The sequence below is a fragment of the Canis lupus genome (genome assembly GCF_048164855.1).
Source record: "Canis lupus baileyi chromosome 27 unlocalized genomic scaffold, mCanLup2.hap1 SUPER_27_unloc_4, whole genome shotgun sequence".
In the NCBI taxonomy this organism is placed as follows: domain Eukaryota; kingdom Metazoa; phylum Chordata; class Mammalia; order Carnivora; family Canidae; genus Canis; species Canis lupus.
Window position 1 is genome coordinate 138191 of NW_027326445.1, and position 26181 is coordinate 164371.

A 26181-nucleotide genomic window follows, 5' to 3' on the forward strand; every position below is an offset into this window, starting at 1 on the left:
TGTCTACTGTCCAATTTCAAAACCCGGGGCCGGGATCCCTGGGTGGCGCAGCGGTCTGGCGCCTGCCTTTGACCCAGGGTCCGATCCTGGAGACCCGGCACCGAATCCCACGTCAGGCTCCCGGTGCATGTGCTTGTGTCTCTGCCCCCCACCCCCTCTCTCTCTGTGTGTGACTATCATAAATAAATAAAAACTTAAAAAAAAAGAAAAGAAAGAAAACCCGGGGCCTTTCCCAGGACCTGAAAAGGCGCCGCCTCAGCCTCATTCATTTCTCTACGGTGGCCCGGCCCCAATATTACCTGGACAATCAGTCTCCACGGCCCCTGAGGGTACTTCTGACTACCAAATTCTCACGGCCCAGGACAATCTCTAGACCTCAGGGCAAGCGGACCAAGGTCCCAGACATGCAGGCTTTCTGGGACCTCCGCTCTCGCCCCTCTCTCTGCTCCCAATGTTCCACCACCCAGGTCCTTTCGGCGCGGGAGCCGCTCCCTCCGCCCCCTCCACCCATTCCCTCAGCTCCAAGAGCCCCCGAATCCTTTCCCCCTTCCCCTGTCTCAGGGTCCCCTGACACCCTGGCCCGAACACCTACTAGGGGAACGCCAGCCCTGCCCCCTGCCCCCTTCTCCTCCTCCTGCCTCCCAACCACACACCTCCTTACCCGTTTCTGACCCCCAACCTTCACCCCCCTACCTCCCCTCCGATCCAGGTGCACAAGATCCCACAAGGTCTCGCCTCCCCTGACCTGGCCGGCCCCCTGCGACAGGTGGTGGGAGCTGAAGGGATTGTTCGGGTCCACGCTTTCTCCCTTCAGGACCTTTCCCACATGGAAAAGGGGGCTGGGCTCTTACTCTGCTAACCCGGGACTGCAGCCAAGAATTCAGTATTTGGCCCAGGCAGAGGGCTTGCTTGACTTGGCAGGATTTGCATGTGCTGCAGACCACCCCCCTTCCACCAGAGGACAGGGAGCGAATGCAGGCTGCCGCCCGACAACACGCCGGCCGGGTCCGTTTCACCGACGGGGCTGTGCCAATCGGTGCTCGGGCGGTTCCCGCCGAGGATCCCGCACGCCCTTAGCAGACGGGCCGGGAGGGGGGGGGCCGCCGCCGCCGCCGCCGCCGCCGCCGCCGCCGCCCCACGTCCACTGTCTCCACGCTGGCACGCGGGCGGTCTCTAACAGGGCTGTCTGTCAACTACGCTAGGGTCCGGCAAGTCGCTCAGAACCCAGATGAGAAGCCTGCTCTTTGCCTTCAGAGGCTCGCTGAGGCTGTAACCCAGTACCCTCGCCTGGACCCTGCCTCCCCGGCCCCGTCCAGGGCTACTGTGGTGGCGACGCATTTTCTCTCTCAGTCCTCCCCGATACCCGGAAAAAAAAATTCAAGAAGGCCGAAGAGGGTCCCCAAACTCCCATTCCCGACCTGCCGACCATGGCATTGAACGTCTTGAACACCCGAGACGAAGAGCGGCTGAACCGCAGGGGCAGGCCAGACTGCAGCTGCAGGTGCAGGTGCAACTCCACACCCCAGCCTCGCTGGCAGCCCTGCGGCCGGCGGGCTCCGGGAGGCACACAGAGGGGCACCCCACCGCATCCCGCCTGGGGCTTGCGTCAGACGCGGCACCGAGGGACACCGGGCCCGTCAATGTCCCAGGATCACGGAGCCGACGCGGCCAGGCCCGCGATGTCGAGTGACGGGCCACTGGAAATCCGCCTGCCCTGGTCTCGGGGCATCCTCGGCGCCTCCACACGGAGGCAACCCTGAGCCGCAAAGTCCAACCTTCCGACTACTCGGACTGGACCACGACTCGCGGGGCCCAGACTCGGACACCCCCTAACCCAGGCCGAGCCTGGGGTGTGGGACCCAGGGAATTTCACAAAAATCCCCTGCCCCTGGACAAGCGGAGCAGGACTAACTCCATTTTCTGCTGCACCCGCCACCTCCTGCTATGACCCCCACAGGACCTGCTTATTGCTTAAGGCGCTGCCCCACCCTAGTCAAGCCACTGAGCACACCCTTACCCGAAATCAGATCATAAAAATGTAACCCCCGCTTGTGCCCCCCAACACTGCGCGCCAATTCTGACCAGAGTGATAGGCCAGTTCAAACGGTCACCATAGGTAGGGTAAACTGGGAGTCAACTGGCCCCCAGTTGCGGGCGGACTCACATGACTGTGCAACCTTCTGTGTGTGTTACAATCCCGTGGGCCACTGGCCCCCGGAAAGCTGCTACGCCTCTGAGCCCCGGGGTCCAAGTCCCTGCTCCGCCGTGTCGGGTATACTTGGACCCAAGCTCGAGCTTGTAAAGAAACCCTCGTGTGTTTGCATCGGTGTCGGCTCCTGGGGGCTTTCTCGGATTTGCTACCTGGGGCACAACGTGGGGTCCTGCTCCCGGGAGCGGGGAAGTCCGTCTCTTTCCTGCTGGACACGGGGCGACTGGCTCCATTCTGCCTTCCACTCGGGTGCCGGGTTCCCCTCTCCAGTGGTGGTGGTGGGGGGAACTGATGGCACCTCCATCTACTCCACGGACGGGCTCCCCTCTCACCCTCCTTCCTTAGAACTCCTTCCTGCCCGGCTCCTCTCCTCGGCCGGGAGATCCTACACAAACTCAAGGCCACCGTTCGTCTTTCTCCCTCACCCACTGCCTCTGCTCACCTCGTCTTACCCTTCATTTCTCCTGATCCCTCCACTCCACGCCCCCCGTCTCCCTCTACCCCTTAACCCCCAAGTCTGGGACACCTCTAAACCAATGGTGGCCACTCACCACCCCCCAGTCAAAACCCACTTAAAAGATCAAACCCCCCCGCCTCCTCTCCTTCTCAGCCCCAATTCTCCATTTCGGAAACTCACCGACGGGGACTTAAACCTAGTACAGACCGACTTGGCCAGCACGGCCTCCTTATCCCCAACAGCTCCCCGAGCATCACCCCCATTCTCCCTGCCAGGAAACCTTCTGGAGCCTATCGCCTAGTACAAGGTTGAAGACTCATCAACGAGGCTGCTAGCCCTCTCCACCCGCTGGTGCCCAACCCATACGCCCCACTTCCTACTGTTCCCTCCACCGCTACTCACTTCTCACGCTTAGGCCTCAAAGACGCCTTCTTGATTCACTGCTCCTCCACACCCACATTCATACGTTCTCTTGGCCTTCCCATGGGAAGACCCCGACACACATACCTCAGGACAACTGGCCTGGACGGTCCTGCCTCAGGGACTCCAAGGATAGTCCCCATCTCTTTGGCCAGGCCCTTTCTAGACATCTCCAACAAGGCTCTTTCACACAGAGCACACTCCTCCAAGAAGTCGATGACCTTCCCCTTTGTAGGCCCTCCCGACCTTCCTCACAGGAAGACACTGCTCTCCTCCTCAGCTTCCTTGGTTCTAAAGGGTACCCGGTCACTCCCTCCAAAGCGCAACTTTGCACCCCCACGGTTACCTAGCTGGGTATATCCTTAACCCCTACACCTCGAAAACACTCACTGGAGACCGCCTCCGCCTACCACAACGCCAGCATCTCCGGCCTCCCCTCTCCCCGCCAGAACGCCGACAACCTTCTCTCTTTCTTGGCTCTCGTGGGTTTCCTCTGGTACTGGATTCCTGACTTCGCTCTCCTGGCACGACCCCTCCACAGGGCAGCCAAACCAACCCCACGGGGGCCACGGACAGACCCCTCCCCTGTCAAACACCTTCTCTGCAAACGGGAAGACTGCCTTACTCTGGGACCCGTTTCAGCTCTTCCAGATCCCCCAAAACCTCCCTACTTATTGACTGATGAACGTTCCCGCTCGGCCCCTCGCCTCCTGGTACAGCCAACAGGACCAACGGAGCGGACACGGGCGTACCTCTCACAACAGCTAGATGTCGCCGCTCAGGGCTGGCAACCATGTCTCAGAGCCCTGGCTGGGGCCGCCTCCCTGACAAAGGAGGCCCTTACACTCACTCTACAAGGCCCCTCACCGTTTTCTCCTCTCACCGCCTGGGACACAGATCTACTGAGCCAGAAATCTGTTTCTCATCTGGACCCCGCTAGACTCCAACTTGATCTTCTCCTCTTCATCGCAAACCCGGACATCTACCACCCACCAACCTCTCGTCTAAATCCTGCTCCCCTCCTGCGGGTGGGTACTCCCCCCGCGACTCACTCAGAACCCTCCCATTCCTGCCCTCAACTCCTGCACGAGCTGACTCCTCCACGTCGGGACTTTCCTATCAAGCCCTCCCGAAGCCTGACCGAATGAATCCTCTTTGTGGATGGTAGTTCTCTCATCGCCCCGGACGGCCAGAGAGAGACACGCGGCCTACGCCGTACTTGCTTACCCTCGATGCCGTCCTGGAGGCGGCTGCCCTCCCCCTCGGGACACCACATACACTGCCTCCAAATACGCCTCCCTCATCACACACACACATTCTGTCCTCTGGCAAGAGCGAGGGTGTCTTACCACCAAGGGTACCACCCAGAATCAATGGGCACCTCATTTCACAACTACTGGAGACCCTCAGCCCAGACCCTCAGACCCCCCAACCTCACTCAAGTAGCCACTGTCCACTGTCGTGGACCGACCCTCCGAGGACCTGGTGTCCCGAGGCAACAACAAAGCCGACTCTCCACTGCCCGACCCACTGCCTTAGACCCCCACCAGCTCCCCTCCTCTTCCTCCACACACCACAGTCCCCCTCTTACACACACCAGGAAACTCAGACAGACACCCAAAAGGATGGGAGGAATCGCCAGGGACAAAGGCCGCATCTTCATTCCAAAGAAACTCGCTCTTCCAGACCCTTCAGCCCCCATGATCGTTTCAGACATACGGCAGTCCCTACACGTCGGGCCCAAGGCCTTACACCAGTTCCTACAACCCCTTTTCCACCCTCCACATGTGCCACAGGTTACCGGAGAGGCGCCGAAGTCTTGCAAACCCTGCTCCACGGTCAACGCTCGAGGGGGAATTTGCAGGCCCGGCGGGGCCCAATCCCCAGCTCTGCGCACACCAACCTGGCGAGGACTGGCAGCCTGACTTTTCCCACGTGCCACGCCATAAATCCTTTCCCTACCTGTTAGCCTCAGTGGACACCTTTACACGGTGGATAGGGGCTTTCTCCATACCTCGGGACACTGCGGAGGCGGCGGCCACCATAGCCCTCCAACACATCATTCCGAGGTTCGGCCTCCCGCGGACCCTACCATCTGACAACGGCCCGGCCTCATCTCCAGCATCACCCAGCAAGTCTCCGAGAGCCTAAATATTACCTGGAAACCCCATATCCCATACCAACCCCAGTCTTCGGGTAAGGGAGAGCGGGCCGACGGCCTTCTCGAGGGACGTCTCACCAAACTGCCCTTGAAGCCCGCCCGTCCTGGCCACCCTCCTCCCGCTGGCTTTAACAAGGCTCAGAGCTTCCCCTAGAGGGCCGTGGGGTCCAAGTCCCTTTCAGCTTCTCGTGGGCGGCCCTTCCTGCTCACTCAAAATCTTCCCGTCACCGCCTCCTCTGCTCCTATCTTGCCTACCTTACCTAACTCTTCTAAGAGCCCTCCTGTGGGCCCATGCGACTCAGTCAGCCCGACTCCAGGGGAACCCACAGCAGATACTCCCCAAGCCCTGGCCCCAGGGGATAGCGTCCTGCTACAAGAACTATACCCAAAAACCTTACAGCCTAAGTGCACCGGTCCCTATACGGTGGCCCTTATGACCCCCACGGCCGCCAAACTCCTAGCACACCACCCGCGGGGTACACAGCTCTAAGTGAAAGCGAGGCCCCTCAGGACACGGATGCGCAGGACCACCTTTGGGACCTACTCCAATACTGCTATGGCTCCATCCTCCTCCTCCTGGTCCTACCTCCTGGTCACCCGACCACTGACCCTGGGTTTAGGTGGACGTTTACATGACAGAAACCTGGCACCGGGGAATGTCCACCACTGATTGTCAACCACTGGGTTGCCAGGCCCTCATCAATTTCTCCATCCCCAATTGCCAGTCAATTCCTGTATCCACATCTGATCCTAGAATCTCTTCCACCTATGATCAAGACCCATCCTACCTGCCAAAACTACCCGGTTGAAATCCACGGATGCTGCCCTTATCGCTACTGGAATATTCATCGCCTTGGCCACTTGTGCCGGGACCCTTTCGCTGGCACCTTTGCAACCAGTGACCCATGAGGCCGCTTCTACAGAACACACAGTAACTATGGCCTAACTATTCTGGACCCTTGGGATTCCCACTGGGCGACGGGGGTAACCGCAAAATTGTACCGCTGCCCCTTTTCCTCCTACCCTACCGTCTTCTCTCCCCGCATCTACACGACATACACACGTGCGGCTCTCACTTCCACCAATCCAACCCGACCGAAGGAACCAGACTCCCACCATACGTGCACAGGAGCAACTTCTCCAAACCCACCTACAGGCTACCCCAGCTCAGGCCCGGGGCGGGGCCCCTTCTCCTAGATGAAACTTAGCCAACAAGGCACTTACTTCCCTCTCCAGCCTTTCAGGCATGGGCAATCTGTCCCACTGTTTTATCTGTGCCGCCTGGGGCAAAGCCCCCCTCTTCCCTGGTGGCCGTTCCCCTCCCGAACGCATTGAACTGCGCCAACCTCACACCCGCACCTCCAGGGCATTGCATTCTCCCTCTCTCCTGGACAATGCCTTATTCACGGACCCTCTCAACCACCACTTCCCTTTGTCTTACTCCACCCTTAGGTCTTCCCTGCGTGTAGTCACCCTGTCAAATGTTACCTCTCATCACGCCCCGATCCGTGGTCTCTCTTGGCGCAACGGGCAGCCTTTCTGAATCTCTAGGTACCTCTGCCTCTCTCCTCTGTCTGCCTGTCTCCCTGGTTCCGCGACGAACTCTCTCTAGTCGGGCAGAAGTAGCCCTCCTGGCCAGCCTCCCGGAGAAGCACAAACGAGTGATCTTTCTCCCACTACTTATCGGGGTCTCCCCGGCTTCAACCCTGGTGGCCGCCCAAGGACACGTCACTGGCGAGACAGGACCCAGGTAGGAAACCTGAACCATACCTTACTTACCCAGACCCCATAGAAAGGCAGAAGCGCTTATCGCCCCGTACCGCTTCCTCCAGTCACATGCCCCAATGCCTATCAGCCCGTACAGACACGAGCCCTTAGCACTCCCCCTTCAAAAGCCGGCTTCCCCGGCTCTGCTCCCTCTCGGGGCCTGGGAACCTCGCCCCAGATGCGCCCACTGAAAGCCTCTTTTGACCCACCTTTGCCTGGCCTCTCTAGTTCATTTGCCTACCAGTCGCATGAAACCTGAGATTTGGTGCCGAAACCCGGGAGGAGTTCGAGGCCCCGCTCTGGAGGGAGCCCCTCTCCTCTCACCACCAGGACCTGAACTGAACCCCACGCCTCGAGTCGCCGGGTAGGCGCCCCCTGATTCCGTGCCCCTGTCCCGCTGGTCCTGCCGGAAGCCGCGGCCGCGCCAGGGCAACTCCACAGAGCCAGCGGGTGGCTCTCCGGTGCTCCCTGGGGATCAGGAGACGTCCTCATCCTTAGGGCCACCTCTGTTTCTCTGGTGACCCTGGGCTGCAAACGGGGACGCCTGTCTTCAGTCTCCGGGTTACCCGGTGCGAATCATGGAACTGCCCAATCCCAATGTGACCCCGAAACTCCGACGGGTTGTCTACTGTCCAATTTCAAAACCCGGGGCCGGGATCCCTGGGTGGCGCAGCGGTCTGGCGCCTGCCTTTGACCCAGGGTCCGATCCTGGAGACCCGGCACCGAATCCCACGTCAGGCTCCCGGTGCATGTGCTTGTGTCTCTGCCCCCCACCCCCTCTCTCTCTGTGTGTGACTATCATAAATAAATAAAAACTTAAAAAAAAAGAAAAGAAAGAAAACCCGGGGCCTTTCCCAGGACCTGAAAAGGCGCCGCCTCAGCCTCATTCATTTCTCTACGGTGGCCCGGCCCCAATATTACCTGGACAATCAGTCTCCACGGCCCCTGAGGGTACTTCTGACTACCAAATTCTCACGGCCCAGGACAATCTCTAGACCTCAGGGCAAGCGGACCAAGGTCCCAGACATGCAGGCTTTCTGGGACCTCCGCTCTCGCCCCTCTCTCTGCTCCCAATGTTCCACCACCCAGGTCCTTTCGGCGCGGGAGCCGCTCCCTCCGCCCCCTCCACCCATTCCCTCAGCTCCAAGAGCCCCCGAATCCTTTCCCCCTTCCCCTGTCTCAGGGTCCCCTGACACCCTGGCCCGAACACCTACTAGGGGAACGCCAGCCCTGCCCCCTGCCCCCTTCTCCTCCTCCTGCCTCCCAACCACACACCTCCTTACCCGTTTCTGACCCCCAACCTTCACCCCCCTACCTCCCCTCCGATCCAGGTGCACAAGATCCCACAAGGTCTCGCCTCCCCTGACCTGGCCGGCCCCCTGCGACAGGTGGTGGGAGCTGAAGGGATTGTTCGGGTCCACGCTTTCTCCCTTCAGGACCTTTCCCACATGGAAAAGGGGGCTGGGCTCTTACTCTGCTAACCCGGGACTGCAGCCAAGAATTCAGTATTTGGCCCAGGCAGAGGGCTTGCTTGACTTGGCAGGATTTGCATGTGCTGCAGACCACCCCCCTTCCACCAGAGGACAGGGAGCGAATGCAGGCTGCCGCCCGACAACACGCCGGCCGGGTCCGTTTCACCGACGGGGCTGTGCCAATCGGTGCTCGGGCGGTTCCCGCCGAGGATCCCGCACGCCCTTAGCAGACGGGCCGGGAGGGGGGGGGCCGCCGCCGCCGCCGCCGCCGCCGCCGCCGCCGCCCCACGTCCACTGTCTCCACGCTGGCACGCGGGCGGTCTCTAACAGGGCTGTCTGTCAACTACGCTAGGGTCCGGCAAGTCGCTCAGAACCCAGATGAGAAGCCTGCTCTTTGCCTTCAGAGGCTCGCTGAGGCTGTAACCCAGTACCCTCGCCTGGACCCTGCCTCCCCGGCCCCGTCCAGGGCTACTGTGGTGGCGACGCATTTTCTCTCTCAGTCCTCCCCGATACCCGGAAAAAAAAATTCAAGAAGGCCGAAGAGGGTCCCCAAACTCCCATTCCCGACCTGCCGACCATGGCATTGAACGTCTTGAACACCCGAGACGAAGAGCGGCTGAACCGCAGGGGCAGGCCAGACTGCAGCTGCAGGTGCAGGTGCAACTCCACACCCCAGCCTCGCTGGCAGCCCTGCGGCCGGCGGGCTCCGGGAGGCACACAGAGGGGCACCCCACCGCATCCCGCCTGGGGCTTGCGTCAGACGCGGCACCGAGGGACACCGGGCCCGTCAATGTCCCAGGATCACGGAGCCGACGCGGCCAGGCCCGCGATGTCGAGTGACGGGCCACTGGAAATCCGCCTGCCCTGGTCTCGGGGCATCCTCGGCGCCTCCACACGGAGGCAACCCTGAGCCGCAAAGTCCAACCTTCCGACTACTCGGACTGGACCACGACTCGCGGGGCCCAGACTCGGACACCCCCTAACCCAGGCCGAGCCTGGGGTGTGGGACCCAGGGAATTTCACAAAAATCCCCTGCCCCTGGACAAGCGGAGCAGGACTAACTCCATTTTCTGCTGCACCCGCCACCTCCTGCTATGACCCCCACAGGACCTGCTTATTGCTTAAGGCGCTGCCCCACCCTAGTCAAGCCACTGAGCACACCCTTACCCGAAATCAGATCATAAAAATGTAACCCCCGCTTGTGCCCCCCAACACTGCGCGCCAATTCTGACCAGAGTGATAGGCCAGTTCAAACGGTCACCATAGGTAGGGTAAACTGGGAGTCAACTGGCCCCCAGTTGCGGGCGGACTCACATGACTGTGCAACCTTCTGTGTGTGTTACAATCCCGTGGGCCACTGGCCCCCGGAAAGCTGCTACGCCTCTGAGCCCCGGGGTCCAAGTCCCTGCTCCGCCGTGTCGGGTATACTTGGACCCAAGCTCGAGCTTGTAAAGAAACCCTCGTGTGTTTGCATCGGTGTCGGCTCCTGGGGGCTTTCTCGGATTTGCTACCTGGGGCACAACGTGGGGTCCTGCTCCCGGGAGCGGGGAAGTCCGTCTCTTTCCTGCTGGACACGGGGCGACTGGCTCCATTCTGCCTTCCACTCGGGTGCCGGGTTCCCCTCTCCAGTGGTGGTGGTGGGGGGAACTGATGGCACCTCCATCTACTCCACGGACGGGCTCCCCTCTCACCCTCCTTCCTTAGAACTCCTTCCTGCCCGGCTCCTCTCCTCGGCCGGGAGATCCTACACAAACTCAAGGCCACCGTTCGTCTTTCTCCCTCACCCACTGCCTCTGCTCACCTCGTCTTACCCTTCATTTCTCCTGATCCCTCCACTCCACGCCCCCCGTCTCCCTCTACCCCTTAACCCCCAAGTCTGGGACACCTCTAAACCAATGGTGGCCACTCACCACCCCCCAGTCAAAACCCACTTAAAAGATCAAACCCCCCCGCCTCCTCTCCTTCTCAGCCCCAATTCTCCATTTCGGAAACTCACCGACGGGGACTTAAACCTAGTACAGACCGACTTGGCCAGCACGGCCTCCTTATCCCCAACAGCTCCCCGAGCATCACCCCCATTCTCCCTGCCAGGAAACCTTCTGGAGCCTATCGCCTAGTACAAGGTTGAAGACTCATCAACGAGGCTGCTAGCCCTCTCCACCCGCTGGTGCCCAACCCATACGCCCCACTTCCTACTGTTCCCTCCACCGCTACTCACTTCTCACGCTTAGGCCTCAAAGACGCCTTCTTGATTCACTGCTCCTCCACACCCACATTCATACGTTCTCTTGGCCTTCCCATGGGAAGACCCCGACACACATACCTCAGGACAACTGGCCTGGACGGTCCTGCCTCAGGGACTCCAAGGATAGTCCCCATCTCTTTGGCCAGGCCCTTTCTAGACATCTCCAACAAGGCTCTTTCACACAGAGCACACTCCTCCAAGAAGTCGATGACCTTCCCCTTTGTAGGCCCTCCCGACCTTCCTCACAGGAAGACACTGCTCTCCTCCTCAGCTTCCTTGGTTCTAAAGGGTACCCGGTCACTCCCTCCAAAGCGCAACTTTGCACCCCCACGGTTACCTAGCTGGGTATATCCTTAACCCCTACACCTCGAAAACACTCACTGGAGACCGCCTCCGCCTACCACAACGCCAGCATCTCCGGCCTCCCCTCTCCCCGCCAGAACGCCGACAACCTTCTCTCTTTCTTGGCTCTCGTGGGTTTCCTCTGGTACTGGATTCCTGACTTCGCTCTCCTGGCACGACCCCTCCACAGGGCAGCCAAACCAACCCCACGGGGGCCACGGACAGACCCCTCCCCTGTCAAACACCTTTTCTCCAAACGGGAAGACTGCCTTACTCTGGGACCCGTTTCAGCTCTTCCAGATCCCCCAAAACCTCCCTACTTATTGACTGATGAACGTTCCCGCTCGGCCCCTCGCCTCCTGGTACAGCCAACAGGACCAACGGAGCGGACACGGGCGTACCTCTCACAACAGCTAGATGTCGCCGCTCAGGGCTGGCAACCATGTCTCAGAGCCCTGGCTGGGGCCGCCTCCCTGACAAAGGAGGCCCTTACACTCACTCTACAAGGCCCCTCACCGTTTTCTCCTCTCACCGCCTGGGACACAGATCTACTGAGCCAGAAATCTGTTTCTCATCTGGACCCCGCTAGACTCCAACTTGATCTTCTCCTCTTCATCGAAAACCCGGACATCTACCACCCACCAACCTCTCGTCTAAATCCTGCTCCCCTCCTGCGGGTGGGTACTCCCCCCGCGACTCACTCAGAACCCTCCCATTCCTGCCCTCAACTCCTGCACGAGCTGACTCCTCCACGTCGGGACTTTCCTATCAAGCCCTCCCGAAGCCTGACCGAATGAATCCTCTTTGTGGATGGTAGTTCTCTCATCGCCCCGGACGGCCAGAGAGAGACACGCGGCCTACGCCGTACTTGCTTACCCTCGATGCCGTCCTGGAGGCGGCTGCCCTCCCCCTCGGGACACCACATACACTGCCTCCAAATACGCCTCCCTCATCACACACACACATTCTGTCCTCTGGCAAGAGCGAGGGTGTCTTACCACCAAGGGTACCACCCAGAATCAATGGGCACCTCATTTCACAACTACTGGAGACCCTCAGCCCAGACCCTCAGACCCCCCAACCTCACTCAAGTAGCCACTGTCCACTGTCGTGGACCGACCCTCCGAGGACCTGGTGTCCCGAGGCAACAACAAAGCCGACTCTCCACTGCCCGACCCACTGCCTTAGACCCCCACCAGCTCCCCTCCTCTTCCTCCACACACCACAGTCCCCCTCTTACACACACCAGGAAACTCAGACAGACACCCAAAAGGATGGGAGGAATCGCCAGGGACAAAGGCCGCATCTTCATTCCAAAGAAACTCGCTCTTCCAGACCCTTCAGCCCCCATGATCGTTTCAGACATACGGCAGTCCCTACACGTCGGGCCCAAGGCCTTACACCAGTTCCTACAACCCCTTTTCCACCCTCCACATGTGCCACAGGTTACCGGAGAGGCGCCGAAGTCTTGCAAACCCTGCTCCACGGTCAACGCTCGAGGGGGAATTTGCAGGCCCGGCGGGGCCCAATCCCCAGCTCTGCGCACACCAACCTGGCGAGGACTGGCAGCCTGACTTTTCCCACGTGCCACGCCATAAATCCTTTCCCTACCTGTTAGCCTCAGTGGACACCTTTACACGGTGGATAGGGGCTTTCTCCATACCTCGGGACACTGCGGAGGCGGCGGCCACCATAGCCCTCCAACACATCATTCCGAGGTTCGGCCTCCCGCGGACCCTACCATCTGACAACGGCCCGGCCTCATCTCCAGCATCACCCAGCAAGTCTCCGAGAGCCTAAATATTACCTGGAAACCCCATATCCCATACCAACCCCAGTCTTCGGGTAAGGGAGAGCGGGCCGACGGCCTTCTCGAGGGACGTCTCACCAAACTGCCCTTGAAGCCCGCCCGTCCTGGCCACCCTCCTCCCGCTGGCTTTAACAAGGCTCAGAGCTTCCCCTAGAGGGCCGTGGGGTCCAAGTCCCTTTCAGCTTCTCGTGGGCGGCCCTTCCTGCTCACTCAAAATCTTCCCGTCACCGCCTCCTCTGCTCCTATCTTGCCTACCTTACCTAACTCTTCTAAGAGCCCTCCTGTGGGCCCATGCGACTCAGTCAGCCCGACTCCAGGGGAACCCACAGCAGATACTCCCCAAGCCCTGGCCCCAGGGGATAGCGTCCTGCTACAAGAACTATACCCAAAAACCTTACAGCCTAAGTGCACCGGTCCCTATACGGTGGCCCTTATGACCCCCACGGCCGCCAAACTCCTAGCACACCACCCGCGGGGTACACAGCTCTAAGTGAAAGCGAGGCCCCTCAGGACACGGATGCGCAGGACCACCTTTGGGACCTACTCCAATACTGCTATGGCTCCATCCTCCTCCTCCTGGTCCTACCTCCTGGTCACCCGACCACTGACCCTGGGTTTAGGTGGACGTTTACATGACAGAAACCTGGCACCGGGGAATGTCCACCACTGATTGTCAACCACTGGGTTGCCAGGCCCTCATCAATTTCTCCATCCCCAATTGCCAGTCAATTCCTGTATCCACATCTGATCCTAGAATCTCTTCCACCTATGATCAAGACCCATCCTACCTGCCAAAACTACCCGGTTGAAATCCACGGATGCTGCCCTTATCGCTACTGGAATATTCATCGCCTTGGCCACTTGTGCCGGGACCCTTTCGCTGGCACCTTTGCAACCAGTGACCCATGAGGCCGCTTCTACAGAACACACAGTAACTATGGCCTAACTATTCTGGACCCTTGGGATTCCCACTGGGCGACGGGGGTAACCGCAAAATTGTACCGCTGCCCCTTTTCCTCCTACCCTACCGTCTTCTCTCCCCGCATCTACACGACATACACACGTGCGGCTCTCACTTCCACCAATCCAACCCGACCGAAGGAACCAGACTCCCACCATACGTGCACAGGAGCAACTTCTCCAAACCCACCTACAGGCTACCCCAGCTCAGGCCCGGGGCGGGGCCCCTTCTCCTAGATGAAACTTAGCCAACAAGGCACTTACTTCCCTCTCCAGCCTTTCAGGCATGGGCAATCTGTCCCACTGTTTTATCTGTGCCGCCTGGGGCAAAGCCCCCCTCTTCCCTGGTGGCCGTTCCCCTCCCGAACGCATTGAACTGCGCCAACCTCACACCCGCACCTCCAGGGCATTGCATTCTCCCTCTCTCCTGGACAATGCCTTATTCACGGACCCTCTCAACCACCACTTCCCTTTGTCTTACTCCACCCTTAGGTCTTCCCTGCGTGTAGTCACCCTGTCAAATGTTACCTCTCATCACGCCCCGATCCGTGGTCTCTCTTGGCGCAACGGGCAGCCTTTCTGAATCTCTAGGTACCTCTGCCTCTCTCCTCTGTCTGCCTGTCTCCCTGGTTCCGCGACGAACTCTCTCTAGTCGGGCAGAAGTAGCCCTCCTGGCCAGCCTCCCGGAGAAGCACAAACGAGTGATCTTTCTCCCACTACTTATCGGGGTCTCCCCGGCTTCAACCCTGGTGGCCGCCCAAGGACACGTCACTGGCGAGACAGGACCCAGGTAGGAAACCTGAACCATACCTTACTTACCCAGACCCCATAGAAAGGCAGAAGCGCTTATCGCCCCGTACCGCTTCCTCCAGTCACATGCCCCAATGCCTATCAGCCCGTACAGACACGAGCCCTTAGCACTCCCCCTTCAAAAGCCGGCTTCCCCGGCTCTGCTCCCTCTCGGGGCCTGGGAACCTCGCCCCAGATGCGCCCACTGAAAGCCTCTTTTGACCCACCTTTGCCTGGCCTCTCTAGTTCATTTGCCTACCAGTCGCATGAAACCTGAGATTTGGTGCCGAAACCCGGGAGGAGTTCGAGGCCCCGCTCTGGAGGGAGCCCCTCTCCTCTCACCACCAGGACCTGAACTGAACCCCACGCCTCGAGTCGCCGGGTAGGCGCCCCCTGATTCCGTGCCCCTGTCCCGCTGGTCCTGCCGGAAGCCGCGGCCGCGCCAGGGCAACTCCACAGAGCCAGCGGGTGGCTCTCCGGTGCTCCCTGGGGATCAGGAGACGTCCTCATCCTTAGGGCCACCTCTGTTTCTCTGGTGACCCTGGGCTGCAAACGGGGACGCCTGTCTTCAGTCTCCGGGTTACCCGGTGCGAATCATGGAACTGCCCAATCCCAATGTGACCCCGAAACTCCGACGGGTTGTCTACTGTCCAATTTCAAAACCCGGGGCCGGGATCCCTGGGTGGCGCAGCGGTCTGGCGCCTGCCTTTGACCCAGGGTCCGATCCTGGAGACCCGGCACCGAATCCCACGTCAGGCTCCCGGTGCATGTGCTTGTGTCTCTGCCCCCCACCCCCTCTCTCTCTGTGTGTGACTATCATAAATAAATAAAAACTTAAAAAAAAAGAAAAGAAAGAAAACCCGGGGCCTTTCCCAGGACCTGAAAAGGCGCCGCCTCAGCCTCATTCATTTCTCTACGGTGGCCCGGCCCCAATATTACCTGGACAATCAGTCTCCACGGCCCCTGAGGGTACTTCTGACTACCAAATTCTCACGGCCCAGGACAATCTCTAGACCTCAGGGCAAGCGGACCAAGGTCCCAGACATGCAGGCTTTCTGGGACCTCCGCTCTCGCCCCTCTCTCTGCTCCCAATGTTCCACCACCCAGGTCCTTTCGGCGCGGGAGCCGCTCCCTCCGCCCCCTCCACCCATTCCCTCAGCTCCAAGAGCCCCCGAATCCTTTCCCCCTTCCCCTGTCTCAGGGTCCCCTGACACCCTGGCCCGAACACCTACTAGGGGAACGCCAGCCCTGCCCCCTGCCCCCTTCTCCTCCTCCTGCCTCCCAACCACACACCTCCTTACCCGTTTCTGACCCCCAACCTTCACCCCCCTACCTCCCCTCCGATCCAGGTGCACAAGATCCCACAAGGTCTCGCCTCCCCTGACCTGGCCGGCCCCCTGCGACAGGTGGTGGGAGCTGAAGGGATTGTTCGGGTCCACGCTTTCTCCCTTCAGGACCTTTCCCACATGGAAAAGGGGGCTGGGCTCTTACTCTGCTAACCCGGGACTGCAGCCAAGAATTCAGTATTTGGCCCAGGCAGAGGGCTTGCTTGACTTGGCAGGATTTGCATGTGCTGCAGACCACCCCCCTTCCACCAGAGGACAGGGAGCGAATGCAGGCTGCCGCCCGACAACACGCCGGCCGGGTCCGTTTCACCGACGGGGCTGTGCCAATCGGTGCTCGGGCGGTTCCCGCCGAGGATCCCGCACGCCCTTAGCAGACGGGCCGGGAGGGGGGGGGCCGCCGCCGCCGCCGCCGCCGCCGCCGCCGCCGCCCCACGTCCACTGTCTCCACGCTGGCACGCGGGCGGTCTCTAACAGGGCTGTCTGTCAACTACGCTAGGGTCCGGCAAGTCGCTCAGAACCCAGATGAGAAGCCTGCTCTTTGCCTTCAGAGGCTCGCTGAGGCTGTAACCCAGTACCCTCGCCTGGACCCTGCCTCCCCGGCCCCGTCCAGGGCTACTGTGGTGGCGACGCATTTTCTCTCTCAGTCCTCCCCGATACCCGGAAAAAAAAATTCAAGAAGGCCGAAGAGGGTCCCCAAACTCCCATTCCCGACCTGCCGACCATGGCATTGAACGTCTTGAACACCCGAGACGAAGAGCGGCTGAACCGCAGGGGCAGGCCAGACTGCAGCTGCAGGTGCAGGTGCAACTCCACACCCCAGCCTCGCTGGCAGCCCTGCGGCCGGCGGGCTCCGGGAGGCACACAGAGGGGCACCCCACCGCATCCCGCCTGGGGCTTGCGTCAGACGCGGCACCGAGGGACACCGGGCCCGTCAATGTCCCAGGATCACGGAGCCGACGCGGCCAGGCCCGCGATGTCGAGTGACGGGCCACTGGAAATCCGCCTGCCCTGGTCTCGGGGCATCCTCGGCGCCTCCACACGGAGGCAACCCTGAGCCGCAAAGTCCAACCTTCCGACTACTCGGACTGGACCACGACTCGCGGGGCCCAGACTCGGACACCCCCTAACCCAGGCCGAGCCTGGGGTGTGGGACCCAGGGAATTTCACAAAAATCCCCTGCCCCTGGACAAGCGGAGCAGGACTAACTCCATTTTCTGCTGCACCCGCCACCTCCTGCTATGACCCCCACAGGACCTGCTTATTGCTTAAGGCGCTGCCCCACCCTAGTCAAGCCACTGAGCACACCCTTACCCGAAATCAGATCATAAAAATGTAACCCCCGCTTGTGCCCCCCAACACTGCGCGCCAATTCTGACCAGAGTGATAGGCCAGTTCAAACGGTCACCATAGGTAGGGTAAACTGGGAGTCAACTGGCCCCCAGTTGCGGGCGGACTCACATGACTGTGCAACCTTCTGTGTGTGTTACAATCCCGTGGGCCACTGGCCCCCGGAAAGCTGCTACGCCTCTGAGCCCCGGGGTCCAAGTCCCTGCTCCGCCGTGTCGGGTATACTTGGACCCAAGCTCGAGCTTGTAAAGAAACCCTCGTGTGTTTGCATCGGTGTCGGCTCCTGGGGGCTTTCTCGGATTTGCTACCTGGGGCACAACGTGGGGTCCTGCTCCCGGGAGCGGGGAAGTCCGTCTCTTTCCTGCTGGACACGGGGCGACTGGCTCCATTCTGCCTTCCACTCGGGTGCCGGGTTCCCCTCTCCAGTGGTGGTGGTGGGGGGAACTGATGGCACCTCCATCTACTCCACGGACGGGCTCCCCTCTCACCCTCCTTCCTTAGAACTCCTTCCTGCCCGGCTCCTCTCCTCGGCCGGGAGATCCTACACAAACTCAAGGCCACCGTTCGTCTTTCTCCCTCACCCACTGCCTCTGCTCACCTCGTCTTACCCTTCATTTCTCCTGATCCCTCCACTCCACGCCCCCCGTCTCCCTCTACCCCTTAACCCCCAAGTCTGGGACACCTCTAAACCAATGGTGGCCACTCACCACCCCCCAGTCAAAACCCACTTAAAAGATCAAACCCCCCCGCCTCCTCTCCTTCTCAGCCCCAATTCTCCATTTCGGAAACTCACCGACGGGGACTTAAACCTAGTACAGACCGACTTGGCCAGCACGGCCTCCTTATCCCCAACAGCTCCCCGAGCATCACCCCCATTCTCCCTGCCAGGAAACCTTCTGGAGCCTATCGCCTAGTACAAGGTTGAAGACTCATCAACGAGGCTGCTAGCCCTCTCCACCCGCTGGTGCCCAACCCATACGCCCCACTTCCTACTGTTCCCTCCACCGCTACTCACTTCTCACGCTTAGGCCTCAAAGACGCCTTCTTGATTCACTGCTCCTCCACACCCACATTCATACGTTCTCTTGGCCTTCCCATGGGAAGACCCCGACACACATACCTCAGGACAACTGGCCTGGACGGTCCTGCCTCAGGGACTCCAAGGATAGTCCCCATCTCTTTGGCCAGGCCCTTTCTAGACATCTCCAACAAGGCTCTTTCACACAGAGCACACTCCTCCAAGAAGTCGATGACCTTCCCCTTTGTAGGCCCTCCCGACCTTCCTCACAGGAAGACACTGCTCTCCTCCTCAGCTTCCTTGGTTCTAAAGGGTACCCGGTCACTCCCTCCAAAGCGCAACTTTGCACCCCCACGGTTACCTAGCTGGGTATATCCTTAACCCCTACACCTCGAAAACACTCACTGGAGACCGCCTCCGCCTACCACAACGCCAGCATCTCCGGCCTCCCCTCTCCCCGCCAGAACGCCGACAACCTTCTCTCTTTCTTGGCTCTCGTGGGTTTCCTCTGGTACTGGATTCCTGACTTCGCTCTCCTGGCACGACCCCTCCACAGGGCAGCCAAACCAACCCCACGGGGGCCACGGACAGACCCCTCCCCTGTCAAACACCTTTTCTCCAAACGGGAAGACTGCCTTACTCTGGGACCCGTTTCAGCTCTTCCAGATCCCCCAAAACCTCCCTACTTATTGACTGATGAACGTTCCCGCTCGGCCCCTCGCCTCCTGGTACAGCCAACAGGACCAACGGAGCGGACACGGGCGTACCTCTCACAACAGCTAGATGTCGCCGCTCAGGGCTGGCAACCATGTCTCAGAGCCCTGGCTGGGGCCGCCTCCCTGACAAAGGAGGCCCTTACACTCACTCTACAAGGCCCCTCACCGTTTTCTCCTCTCACCGCCTGGGACACAGATCTACTGAGCCAGAAATCTGTTTCTCATCTGGACCCCGCTAGACTCCAACTTGATCTTCTCCTCTTCATCGAAAACCCGGACATCTACCACCCACCAACCTCTCGTCTAAATCCTGCTCCCCTCCTGCGGGTGGGTACTCCCCCCGCGACTCACTCAGAACCCTCCCATTCCTGCCCTCAACTCCTGCACGAGCTGACTCCTCCACGTCGGGACTTTCCTATCAAGCCCTCCCGAAGCCTGACCGAATGAATCCTCTTTGTGGATGGTAGTTCTCTCATCGCCCCGGACGGCCAGAGAGAGACACGCGGCCTACGCCGTACTTGCTTACCCTCGATGCCGTCCTGGAGGCGGCTGCCCTCCCCCTCGGGACACCACATACACTGCCTCCAAATACGCCTCCCTCATCACACACACACATTCTGTCCTCTGGCAAGAGCGAGGGTGTCTTACCACCAAGGGTACCACCCAGAATCAATGGGCACCTCATTTCACAACTACTGGAGACCCTCAGCCCAGACCCTCAGACCCCCCAACCTCACTCAAGTAGCCACTGTCCACTGTCGTGGACCGACCCTCCGAGGACCTGGTGTCCCGAGGCAACAACAAAGCCGACTCTCCACTGCCCGACCCACTGCCTTAGACCCCCACCAGCTCCCCTCCTCTTCCTCCACACACCACAGTCCCCCTCTTACACACACCAGGAAACTCAGACACACACCCAAAAGGATGGGAGGAATCGCCAGGGACAAAGGCCGCATCTTCATTCCAAAGAAACTCGCTCTTCCAGACCCTTCAGCCCCCATGATCGTTTCAGACATACGGCAGTCCCTACACGTCGGGCCCAAGGCCTTACACCAGTTCCTACAACCCCTTTTCCACCCTCCACATGTGCCACAGGTTACCGGAGAGGCGCCGAAGGTCTTGCAAACCCTGCTCCACGGTCAACGCTCGAGGGGGAATTCGCAGGCCCGGCGGGGCCCAATCCCCAGCTCTGCGCACACCAACCTGGCGAGGACTGGCAGCCTGACTTTTCCCACGTGCCACGCCATAAATCCTTTCCCTACCTGTTAGCCTCAGTGGACACCTTTACACGGTGGATAGGGGCTTTCTCCATACCTCGGGACACTGCGGAGGCGGCGGCCACCATAGCCCTCCAACACATCATTCCGAGGTTCGGCCTCCCGCGGACCCTACCATCTGACAACGGCCCGGCCTCATCTCCAGCATCACCCAGCAAGTCTCCGAGAGCCTAAATATTACCTGGAAACCCCATATCCCATACCAACCCCAGTCTTCGGGTAAGGGAGAGCGGGCCGACGGCCTTCTCGAGGGACGTCTCACCAAACTGCCCTTGAAGCCCGCCCGTCCTGGCCACCCTCCTCCCGCTGGCTTTAACAAGGCTCAGAGCTTCCCCTAGAGGGCCGTGGGGTCTAAGTCCCTTTCAGCTTCTCGTTGGCGGCCCTTCCTGCTCACTCAAAATCTTCCCGTCACCGCCTCCTCTGCTCCTATCTTGCCTACCTTACCTAACTCTTCTAAGAGCCCTCCTGCGGGCCCATGCGACTCAGTCAGCCCGACTCCAGGGGAACCCACAGCAGATACTCCCCAAGCCCTGGCCCCAGGGGATAGCGTCCTGCTACAAGAACTATACCCAAAAACCTTACAGCCTAAGTGCACCGGTCCCGATACGGTGGCCCTTACGACCCCCACGGCCGCCAAACTCCTAGCACACCACCCGCGGGGTACACAGCTCTAAGTGAAAGCGAGGCCCCTCACGACACGGATGCGCAGGACCACCTTTGGGACCTACTCCAATACTGCTATGGCTCCATCCTCCTCCTCCTGGTCCTACCTCCTGGTCACCCGACCACTGATCCTGGGTTTAGGTGGACGTTTACATGACAGAAACCTGGCACCGGGGAATGTCCACCACTGATTGTCAACCACTGGGTTGCCAGGCCCTCATCAATTTCTCCATCCCCAATTGCCAGTCAATTCCTGTATCCACATCTGATCCTAGAATCTCTTCCACCTATGATCAAGACCCATCCTACCTGCCAAAACTACCCGGTTGAAATCCACGGATGCTGCCCTTATCGCTACTGGAATATTCATCGCCTTGGCCACTTGTGCCGGGACCCTTTCGCCGGCACCTTTGCAACCAGTGACCCATGAGGCCCTTCTACACAACACACAGTAACTATGGCCTAACTATTCTGGACCCTTGGGATTCCCACTGGGCGACGGGGGTAACCGCAAAATTGTACCGCTGCCCCTTTTCCTCCTACCCTACCGTCTTCTCTCCCCGCATCTACACGACATACACACGTGCGGCTCTCACTTCCACCAATCCAACCCGACCGAAGGAACCAGACTCCCACCATACGTGCACAGGAGCAACTTCTCCAAACCCACCTACAGGCTACCCCAGCTCAGGCCCGGGGCGGGGCCCCTTCTCCTAGATGAAACTTAGCCAACAAGGCACTTACTTCCCTCTCCAGCCTTTCAGGCATGGGCAATCTGTCCCACTGTTTTATCTGTGCCGCCTGGGGCAAAGCCCCCCTCTTCCCTGGTGGCCGTTCCCCTCCCGAACGCATTGAACTGCGCCAACCTCACACCCGCACCTCCAGGGCATTGCATTCTCCCTCTCTCCTGGACAATGCCTTATTCACGGACCCTCTCAACCACCACTTCCCTTTGTCTTACTCCACCCTTAGGTCTTCCCTGCGTGTAGTCACCCTGTCAAATGTTACCTCTCATCACGCCCCGATCCGTGGTCTCTCTTGGCGCAACGGGCAGCCTTTCTGAATCTCTAGGTACCTCTGCCTCTCTCCTCTGTCTGCCTGTCTCCCTGGTTCCGCGACGAACTCTCTCTAGTCGGGCAGAAGTAGCCCTCCTGGCCAGCCTCCCGGAGAAGCACAAACGAGTGATCTTTCTCCCACTACTTATCGGGGTCTCCCCGGCTTCAACCCTGGTGGCCGCCCAAGGACACGTCACTGGCGAGACAGGACCCAGGTAGGAAACCTGAACCATACCTTACTTACCCAGACCCCATAGAAAGGCAGAAGCGCTTATCGCCCCGTACCGCTTCCTCCAGTCACATGCCCCAATGCCTATCAGCCCGTACAGACACGAGCCCTTAGCACTCCCCCTTCAAAAGCCGGCTTCCCCGGCTCTGCTCCCTCTCGGGGCCTGGGAACCTCGCCCCAGATGCGCCCACTGAAAGCCTCTTTTGACCCACCTTTGCCTGGCCTCTCTAGTTCATTTGCCTACCAGTCGCATGAAACCTGAGATTTGGTGCCGAAACCCGGGAGGAGTTCGAGGCCCCGCTCTGGAGGGAGCCCCTCTCCTCTCACCACCAGGACCTGAACTGAACCCCACGCCTCGAGTCGCCGGGTAGGCGCCCCCTGATTCCGTGCCCCTGTCCCGCTGGTCCTGCCGGAAGCCGCGGCCGCGCCAGGGCAACTCCACAGAGCCAGCGGGTGGCTCTCCGGTGCTCCCTGGGGATCAGGAGACGTCCTCATCCTTAGGGCCACCTCTGTTTCTCTGGTGACCCTGGGCTGCAAACGGGGACGCCTGTCTTCAGTCTCCGGGTTACCCGGTGCGAATCATGGAACTGCCCAATCCCAATGTGACCCCGAAACTCCGACGGGTTGTCTACTGTCCAATTTCAAAACCCGGGGCCGGGATCCCTGGGTGGCGCAGCGGTCTGGCGCCTGCCTTTGACCCAGGGTCCGATCCTGGAGACCCGGCACCGAATCCCACGTCAGGCTCCCGGTGCATGTGCTTGTGTCTCTGCCCCCCACCCCCTCTCTCTCTGTGTGTGACTATCATAAATAAATAAAAACTTAAAAAAAAAGAAAAGAAAGAAAACCCGGGGCCTTTCCCAGGACCTGAAAAGGCGCCGCCTCAGCCTCATTCATTTCTCTACGGTGGCCCGGCCCCAATATTACCTGGACAATCAGTCTCCACGGCCCCTGAGGGTACTTCTGACTACCAAATTCTCACGGCCCAGGACAATCTCTAGACCTCAGGGCAAGCGGACCAAGGTCCCAGACATGCAGGCTTTCTGGGACCTCCGCTCTCGCCCCTCTCTCTGCTCCCAATGTTCCACCACCCAGGTCCTTTCGGCGCGGGAGCCGCTCCCTCCGCCCCCTCCACCCATTCCCTCAGCTCCAAGAGCCCCCGAATCCTTTCCCCCTTCCCCTGTCTCAGGGTCCCCTGACACCCTGGCCCGAACACCTACTAGGGGAACGCCAGCCCTGCCCCCTGCCCCCTTCTCCTCCTCCTGCCTCCCAACCACACACCTCCTTACCCGTTTCTGACCCCCAACCTTCACCCCCCTACCTCCCCTCCGATCCAGGTGCACAAGATCCCACAAGGTCTCGCCTCCCCTGACCTGGCCGGCCCCCTGCGACAGGTGGTGGGAGCTGAAGGGATTGTTCGGGTCCACGCTTTCTCCCTTCAGGACCTTTCCCACATGGAAAAGGGGGCTGGGCTCTTACTCTGCTAACCCGGGACTGCAGCCAAGAAGTCAGTATTTGGCCCAGGCAGAGGGCTTGCTTGACTTGGCAGGATTTGCATGTGCTGCAGACCACCCCCCTTCCACCAGAGGACAGGGAGCGAATGCAGGCTGCCGCCCGACAACACGCCGGCCGGGTCCGTTTCACCGACGGGGCTGTGCCAATCGGTGCTCGGGCGGTTCCCGCCGAGGATCCCGCACGCCCTTAGCAGACGGGCCGGGAGGGGGGGGGCCGCCGCCGCCGCCGCCGCCGCCGCCGCCGCCGCCCCACGTCCACTGTCTCCACGCTGGCACGCGGGCGGTCTCTAACAGGGCTGTCTGTCAACTACGCTAGGGTCCGGCAAGTCGCTCAGAACCCAGATGAGAAGCCTGCTCTTTGCCTTCAGAGGCTCGCTGAGGCTGTAACCCAGTACCCTCGCCTGGACCCTGCCTCCCCGGCCCCGTCCAGGGCTACTGTGGTGGCGACGCATTTTCTCTCTCAGTCCTCCCCGATACCCGGAAAAAAAAATTCAAGAAGGCCGAAGAGGGTCCCCAAACTCCCATTCCCGACCTGCCGACCATGGCATTGAACGTCTTGAACACCCGAGACGAAGAGCGGCTGAACCGCAGGGGCAGGCCAGACTGCAGCTGCAGGTGCAGGTGCAACTCCACACCCCAGCCTCGCTGGCAGCCCTGCGGCCGGCGGGCTCCGGGAGGCACACAGAGGGGCACCCCACCGCATCCCGCCTGGGGCTTGCGTCAGACGCGGCACCGAGGGACACCGGGCCCGTCAATGTCCCAGGATCACGGAGCCGACGCGGCCAGGCCCGCGATGTCGAGTGACGGGCCACTGGAAATCCGCCTGCCCTGGTCTCGGGGCATCCTCGGCGCCTCCACACGGAGGCAACCCTGAGCCGCAAAGTCCAACCTTCCGACTACTCGGACTGGACCACGACTCGCGGGGCCCAGACTCGGACACCCCCTAACCCAGGCCGAGCCTGGGGTGTGGGACCCAGGGAATTTCACAAAAATCCCCTGCCCCTGGACAAGCGGAGCAGGACTAACTCCATTTTCTGCTGCACCCGCCACCTCCTGCTATGACCCCCACAGGACCTGCTTATTGCTTAAGGCGCTGCCCCACCCTAGTCAAGCCACTGAGCACACCCTTACCCGAAATCAGATCATAAAAATGTAACCCCCGCTTGTGCCCCCCAACACTGCGCGCCAATTCTGACCAGAGTGATAGGCCAGTTCAAACGGTCACCATAGGTAGGGTAAACTGGGAGTCAACTGGCCCCCAGTTGCGGGCGGACTCACATGACTGTGCAACCTTCTGTGTGTGTTACAATCCCGTGGGCCACTGGCCCCCGGAAAGCTGCTACGCCTCTGAGCCCCGGGGTCCAAGTCCCTGCTCCGCCGTGTCGGGTATACTTGGACCCAAGCTCGAGCTTGTAAAGAAACCCTCGTGTGTTTGCATCGGTGTCGGCTCCTGGGGGCTTTCTCGGATTTGCTACCTGGGGCACAACGTGGGGTCCTGCTCCCGGGAGCGGGGAAGTCCGTCTCTTTCCTGCTGGACACGGGGCGACTGGCTCCATTCTGCCTTCCACTCGGGTGCCGGGTTCCCCTCTCCAGTGGTGGTGGTGGGGGGAACTGATGGCACCTCCATCTACTCCACGGACGGGCTCCCCTCTCACCCTCCTTCCTTAGAACTCCTTCCTGCCCGGCTCCTCTCCTCGGCCGGGAGATCCTACACAAACTCAAGGCCACCGTTCGTCTTTCTCCCTCACCCACTGCCTCTGCTCACCTCGTCTTACCCTTCATTTCTCCTGATCCCTCCACTCCACGCCCCCCGTCTCCCTCTACCCCTTAACCCCCAAGTCTGGGACACCTCTAAACCAATGGTGGCCACTCACCACCCCCCAGTCAAAACCCACTTAAAAGATCAAACCCCCCCGCCTCCTCTCCTTCTCAGCCCCAATTCTCCATTTCGGAAACTCACCGACGGGGACTTAAACCTAGTACAGACCGACTTGGCCAGCACGGCCTCCTTATCCCCAACAGCTCCCCGAGCATCACCCCCATTCTCCCTGCCAGGAAACCTTCTGGAGCCTATCGCCTAGTACAAGGTTGAAGACTCATCAACGAGGCTGCTAGCCCTCTCCACCCGCTGGTGCCCAACCCATACGCCCCACTTCCTACTGTTCCCTCCACCGCTACTCACTTCTCACGCTTAGGCCTCAAAGACGCCTTCTTGATTCACTGCTCCTCCACACCCACATTCATACGTTCTCTTGGCCTTCCCATGGGAAGACCCCGACACACATACCTCAGGACAACTGGCCTGGACGGTCCTGCCTCAGGGACTCCAAGGATAGTCCCCATCTCTTTGGCCAGGCCCTTTCTAGACATCTCCAACAAGGCTCTTT